The 7,789-nt window shown below is 44.8% G+C and overlaps 1 pseudogene; it reads right to left on the bottom strand.

The window, feature by feature from the left end:
- Positions 1–1,913: 1,913 nt before the first annotated feature.
- Positions 1,914–2,031, bottom strand: LOC124559421 (annotated as a pseudogene).
- Between the last annotated feature and the right edge of the window lie 5,758 nt (positions 2,032–7,789).

The following is a 7,789-nucleotide window of genomic DNA, read 5'->3' on the forward strand; positions in this document are numbered from 1 at the left end:
ACTGTACAGAAAGGTGTGCACTATTCGGCAGGTTTCATTTTCAATTGGTTTCAAACAAAACCGAGAAAAGAAAAATACTGAGCCCCAAGTGCTCAAATCCGAATTGAAAGATTTCCTTCTGGCATACTCTTCCTGATCTGTACAGGAGTTTCTCTCAATAACTGAGACCTTTCCTCAGTAATGTGTTATTTATTCGTATGCTTTCTGTTTCTTCGTGATATTAATGCATTAAATCATCCTCTGTAAATTTTATAATCATCTTTCTGTAAAATGTGTACTGGCTCGTTCGATGAGCAAGTAGTTTCGACTCGCATGATCCCACGCTACATGACAAGTACTAACAATCCCCTTGAAATACGTCGTCTTTTTGATATACAGATTTGATCTCCACTGTACAAATAGAGCTGGTTGCAGTATAGTTTCGATTGAAGAAAGGTACGTTAGTGTGATTAATAGGTAAAGTGAGTGATACTTCGACACGTAAATTAGTCTGCTTTGCTTATTTTCATTCACTTATGTCGTATGGTATTATGTTTTGGGGTAACTCTTCCCATTCTAGAAGGATATTTTTGGCTCAGAAACGGGCGGTTCGGGCAATAAGTGGTGTGAGTTCACGAACTTCTTGTTGACCTCTGTTCACGAGTCTGGGTATTTTGACATTGGCCTCTCAATATGTATATTCCTTATTGTCGTTTCTTGTTACCAATATTAGTTTATTTCCAAGAATAAGCAGCTTTCACTCGGTTAATACTCGGCAGAAATCAAACCTCCATTTGGATCGGACTTCCTTAACTCTTGTGCAAAAAGGTGTGCAGTATACTGCTGCATCCATTTTCAATAAGCTGCCACTCGAATTCAAAAATCTTAGCAGTAATCCACGCGCTTTCAAATCGAAACTGAAGAGTTTCCTCATGGGTCACTCGTTCTATTCTGTCGAGGAGTTCCTTGAAAAATTAAGCTGATTCTTAGTTTACTTAAACTTATGGACTGACTTCTTTTCAGGTTCATGAACATTTATTTTTATATGTTATTAGTTTTATGTTGTAAGTTCATGTACTGACACGTTCCATGACCTTGGAGACTTGGTCCTACGGAACTTGACGTGTAAATAAATAAAAGATTTGAGAGTGTGCAATATTACTGTTATTGCGCTACCACGGTACAAGTTTCAGCTGGTACGGAATGGTATGCCATGTGCTGGTAAATCGAGTTCGCCATTCCTAACAGTCTGTCCGGGCCACCCGCTCTGCTGTCCCCGTTTATTAACTGAGGCAACATCTCGTTACTATGAAGAGGCGCGCGCCGAGCAGTGTCTGAAGTCCGGGACGTAACGAGCTGTTGTTTGATTTCCACATGGCTTGTTAAAGCGGCTCACTTGCCCGCCGGCCAATCAGCGCGCTGATTGCCCCGTGGCCTAAACGGATTGGCAATCAATTTGTCCTGCGCCGTTAGAAAAATCACCGCCGCCCTCGGTGGACAAGGAAACGTCCAGTAGCCCCGACTGCAGCAGTCTATGCTTATCACAGTTCCGATACAGGGCACCTCAGCTGAAGTACCTAACTCGTAAAACGCGACATTTATCATCCACCAAGGGGAAGAGTCTGAATACATATTGCCGTAGGAAAGTGAGGATATTGTAAATGATTCCGATATTAAAGACTGTCGCAGTCATGTTACAACCGACATCTACATCGCATGATTAAAACCGAACATGCCATGAAGGTCCAACGGTACCGACCGGCAGCCGTGTCATCCTCATCCATAGGCGTCACTGGAAGCGGATATGGAGTGGCTTGTGGTTAGCACACCGCTCTTATTGCCATATGCCAGTTTACGAGACCGGAGCCGCTACTTCTCTATCAAGTAGCTCCTCAGTGTGCCTCAAGGCCTGTGTGCATCCCCCCCCCCCCCCTTGCCAACAGCGCTCAGCACACCGGATGGTCACCCATCCAAGTGCTAGCCCAGCCCGACAGCGCTTAAGTTCGGTGATCCGACGGGAACCGGTGTTCCCACTGCGGCAAGGCCGTTGGCACCTCGCATGGTTACAATTCACAATCAAATACCTCGCAGAGGGTTCATCGAATCACCTTCGGGCTATTTCTCTACCGTTCGACCCTCCAACAGCGCGTGGGAAAAATCAACAAATCTTTCCGTACGAGGTTTAATTTCGGGTTTTTATTGCGATAGTCATTGCTTCCTATGTAGGCGAGCGACAACAAACTACTTTACACTGTGTGGAGAAAGTTGGTGACTGAAATTTCATCAGACGGTATAGTCGCAACGGAAAACGTCTTTGTTTAATGACTGCTATCTCAATTCGCGTGTCATATTGCCGTCCTCTGGGCCCGGGTTCGATTCCCGGCTGGGTCGGAGATTTTCTCCGCTCAGGGACTGGGTGTTGTGTTGTGTTCATCATCATTTCATCCCCATCCGGCGTGCAGGTCGCCCAATGTGGCGCCGAATGTAATAAGACCTGCGATATGGCGGCCGGACCTGCCCCGCGAGGGGCCTCCCGGCCAATGACGCCAAACGGTCATTTCCATTTCCATCCGTGACACACTCTCATCTGTTTCGCGAGATTACAAAACGAGCTCCCTTTCTGTGAACAATTTCGATGTCCTCTGTCGTTCTTAACCCATGCGGTTCCTTCTCTGCATAGCAGTACTCCAGAAGAGGGAGGACAAGTGTACTGTAAGGAGTCTCTTAGTAGACCTGTTACATGTTCTAAGTCTTCTGTCAGTAAATCACAGTCTTTGGTTTGCTTTCCCCATAACATAATATGTATGATCGTTTCAGATTGCCTGTCGGTGTGGCCGAGCGGTTCTAGGCGCTTCAGTCCGGAACTGCGCTGCTGCTACGCTCGCAAGTTCGAATGCTGCCTCGGACATGGATGTGTGTGATGTCCTTATGTTAGTTAGGTTCAAGTAGTTCTAAGTTCTAGGGGACTGATGACCTCCGATGTTAAGTCCCATAGTGCTCAGAGTCATTTGAACCGTTCCAACTAAGCTATTCGTAATTGAAATCTGTAAGTATATAGTTGAATCGACAGCCTTTAGATTAGTGTCATTTATCGTGTAACCAAATTTCTTTTAGAAGTCACGTCGATAACTTGCCACTTTTCATTTTCTACAGGGTGCGGCGCTTAAACCCAGACAGATTTCAATTTGAATTTCCCGCCAAATAGTAGTTCCATGAAAACAGTCGGAACCTCAAAATGGCCGAGATGTTACGAACAAGTACGGAGTACAACCGAAGAGCTGAGATTACCGAAAGTCTTCGCGCTGGTGGTTTACCCACTGAAATAGCTCTATTCTTCGGGTATCTGAGATCATCTGTTTGCGATATTGTGGCCAAGTATAATGCTTTGGAGAAATCTGGGAAAATTCCCCTAACCCAGCGAGAAAACATCATTCGAGGTAAAGCGTGTCACGATCTGCAGCAGTCACCGAAAAGGCTCAGGCGCTGATTTCGGAGGAACCGGGGCAATTGCTGAGGAAATTGGAATCAGCACTGAATGTCAGCGAGCGACAATGCGTCGGATGGCAGGACCTTATAGGAGTCGTCGTTGTTGTTGTGGTCTTCAGTCCTGAGACTGGTTTGATGCAGCTCTCCATGCTACTCTATCCTGCGCAAGCTTCTTCATCTCCCAGTACCTACTGCAACCTACATCCTTCTGAATCTGCTTAGTGTATTCATCTCTTGGTCTCCCTCTACGATTTTTACCCTCCACGCTGCCCTCCAATGCTAAATTTGTGATCCCTTGATGCCTCAAAACATGTCCTACCAACCGATCCCTTCTTCTAGTCAAGTTGTGCCACGAACTTCTCTTCTCCCCAATCTTATTCAATACCTCTTCATTAGTTACGTCATCTACCCACCTTATCTTCAGCATTCTTCTGTAGCACCACATTTCGAAAGCTTCTATTCTCTTCTTGTCCAAACTGGTTATCGTCCATGTTTCACTTCCATACATGGCTACACTCCATACAAATACTTTCAGAAACGACTTCCTGACACTTAAATCTATACTCGATGTTAACAAATTTCTCTTCTTCAGAAACGATTTCCTTGTCATTGCCAGTCTGCATTTTATATCCTCTCTACTTCGACCATCATCAGTTATTTTACTCCCTAAATAGCAAAACTCCTTTACTACTTTAAGTGTCTCATTTCCTAATCTAATCCCCTCAGCATCACCCGATTTAATTTGACTACATTCCATTATCCTCGTTTTGCTTTTGTTGATGTTCATCTTATATCCTCCTTTCAAGACACTGTCCATTCCGTTCAACTGCTCTTCCTAGTCCTTTGCTGTCTCTGACAGAATTACAATGTCATCGCCGAACCTCAAAGTTTTTACTTCTTCTCCATGAATTTTAATACCTACTCCGAATTTTTCTTTTGTTTCCTTTACTGCTTGCTCAATATACAGATTGAATAACATCGGGGAGAGGCTACAACCCTGTCTCACTCCTTTCCCAACCACTGCTTCCCTTTCATGCCCCTCGACTCTTATAACTGCCATCTGGTTTCTGTACAAATTGTAAATAGCCTTTCGCTCCCTGTATTTTACCCCTGCCACCTTCAGAATTTGAAAGAGAGTATTCCAGTTAACGTTGTCAAAAGCTTTCTCTAAGTCTACAAATGCTAGAAACGTAGGTTTGCCTTTTCTTAATCTTTCTTCTAAGATAAGTCGTAAGGTTAGTATTGCCTCACGTGTTCCAATATTTCTACGGAATCCAAACTGATCTTCCCCGAGGTCCGCTTCTACCAGTTTTTCCATTCGTCTGTAAAGAATTCGCGTTAGTACTTTGCAGCTGTGACTTATCAAACTGATAGTTCGGTAATTTTCACATCTGTCACCACCTGCTTTCTTTGGGATTGGAATTATTATATTCTTCTTGAAGTCTGTGGGTATTTTGCCTGTCTCATACATCTTGCTCACCAGATGGTAGAGTTTTGTCATGACTGGCTCTCCCAAGGCCATCAGTAGTTCTAATGGAATGTTGTCTACTCCCGGGGCCTTGTTTCGACTCAGGTCTTTCAGCGCTCTGTCAAACTCTTCACGCAGTATGTTATCTCCCATTTCTTCTTCATCTACATCCTCTTCCATTTCCATAATATTGTCCTCAAGTACATCGCCCTTGTATAAACCCTCTATATACTCCTTCCACCTTTCTGCCTTCCCTTCTTTGCTTAGAACTGGTTTGCCATCTGAGCTCTTGATATTCATACAAATGGTTCTCTTCTCTCCAAAGGTCTCTTTAATTTTCCTGTAGGCAGTATCTATCTTACCCCTAGTGAGATAAGCCTCTACATCCTTACATTTGTCCTCTAGCCATCCCTGCTTAGCCATTTTGCACTTCCTGTCGATCTCATTTTTGAGACGTTTGTATTCCTTTTTGCCTGCTTCATTCACTGCATTTTTATATTTTCTCCTTTGGTCAATGAAATCCAATATTTCTTCTGTTACCCAAGGATTTCTACTAGCCCTCGTCATTTTACCTACTTGATCCTCTGCTGCCTTCACTACTTCGTCCCTCAATGCTACCCATTCTTCTTCTACTGTATTTCTTTCCCCCATTCCTGTCAATTGTTCCCTTATTCTCTCCCTGAAGCTCTCTACACCCTCTGGTCCCATCTCCTTAAATTCCCGCCTTTTTGCAGTTTCTTCAGTTTCAATCTGCAGTTCATAACCAATAGATTGTGGTCAGAATCCACATCTGCCCCTGGAAATGTCTTACAATTTAAAACCTGGTTCCTAAATCTCTGTCTTACCATTATGTAATCTATCTGATACCTTTTAGTATCTCCAGGATTCTTCCAGGTATACAACCTTCTTTCATGATTCTTGAACCAAGTGTTAGCTATGATTAAGTTATGCTCTGTGCTAAATTCTACAAGGTGGCTTCCTCTTTCATTTCTTCCCCCCAATCCATATTCACCTACTATGTTTCCTTCTCTCCCTTTTCCTACTGACGAATTCCAGTCACCCATGACTATTAAATTTTCGTCTCCCTTCACTACCTGAATAATTTCTTTTATCTCGTCATACATTTCACCAATTTCTTCATCATCTGCAGAGCTAGTTGGCATATAAACTTGTACTACTGTAGTAGGCGTGGGCTTTGTGTCTATCTGGGCCACAATAATGCGTTCACTATGCTGTTTGTAGTAGCTAACCCGCACTCCTATTTTTTTTATTCATTATTAAACCTACTCCTGCATTACCCCTATTTGATTTTGTATTTATAACCCTGTATTCACCTGACCAAAGGTCTTGTTCCTCCTGCCACCGAACTTCACTAATTCCCACTATATCTAACTTTAACCTATCCATTTCCCTTTTTAAATTTTCTAACCTACCTGCCTGATTAAGGGATCTGACATTCCACGCTCCGATCCGTAGAACGCCAATTTTCTTTCTCCTGATAACGACGTCCTCTTCAGTAGTCCCCGCCCGGAGATCCGAATGGGGGACTATTTTACCTCCGGAATATTTTACCCAAGAGGACGCCATCATCATTTAATCAAACAGTAAAGCTGCATGTCCTCGGGAAAAATTACGCCTGTAGTTTCCCCTTGCTTTCAGCCGTTCGCAATACCAGCACAGCAAGCCCGTTTTGGTTAATGTTACAAGGCCAGATCAGTCAATTATCCAGACTGTTGCCCCTGCAACTACTGAAAAGGCTGCTGCCCCTCTTCAGGAACCAGACGTTTGTCTGGCCTCTCAACAGATACCCCTCCGTTGTGGTTGCACCTACGGTACGGCCATCTGTATCGCTGAGGCACGCAAGCCTCCCCACCAACGGCAAGGTCCATGGTTCATGGGGGGAGTCATTTAATCCAAAACTGGGTCTCGGATAACCATGACATGTTGTGGTCAAAGGAGTTCTGGCCCTGAATAGCCCGGATATGAACCCCCTCGACTACTATGTTTGGAGCGTAGTCGAAAGAGTTACCAATAAGGTGAGCCAACCATATGTATCATTTCTACGCAACGCTATCGATACAGAATTCACGAAAATGGACAGCGCTGTTTTTAGAGTGCCTTCAATCGCTTAAGGACCAGACCGAAGGCGGTCATTGCGGTTGAAAGGGTTTACATCGGATAATGTTACTCTTGGAAGATACCATGCCTAGACGATCAATATCGCGGTTCGATCGCGTCCGCATTTTACTTTGTGCCCGGAAGGGCTCTGAATAAGGGAAGTGTCCAGGCATCTCGGAGTAAACCAAAGCGATGTTCTTCGGACATAGAGGAGATACAGAGAGACAAGAACTGCCGATGAAATGCCTCTCTCAGGCCGTCCAAGTGCTACTACTGAAGTGGATGACCGATACCTACGAATCATGGCTCGGAGGAACCCTGACAGCAACGCCGCCAAGTTGAATAACGCTTTTCGTGCAGCCACAGAACGTCTTGTTACAATTCAAACTATGCGCAATAGGCTTCATGATGCGCAACTTCACTCCCTACCTCCATGGCGAGGCCCATCTTTGCAACCACGACACCATGCAGCGCGGTACAGATGGGCCCAACAACATGCCGAATGGACCGCTCGGGATTGGCATCACGTTCTCTTCACCGATGAGTGTCGCATATCCCTTCAACCAGACAATCGTCGGAGACAACCCGGTCAGGCTGAACGCCTAAGACACACTGTCCAGCGAGTGCAGCAAGGTGGAGGTTCCATATTGTTTTGGGGTGGCATTATGTGGAGCCAACGTACGCCGCTGGTGGTCATGGAACGCGCCGTAACGGCTGTACGATACGTGAATGCCATTC

Source organism: Schistocerca americana, chromosome 1 (assembly GCF_021461395.2).
Source record: "Schistocerca americana isolate TAMUIC-IGC-003095 chromosome 1, iqSchAmer2.1, whole genome shotgun sequence".
Classification (NCBI taxonomy): domain Eukaryota; kingdom Metazoa; phylum Arthropoda; class Insecta; order Orthoptera; family Acrididae; genus Schistocerca; species Schistocerca americana.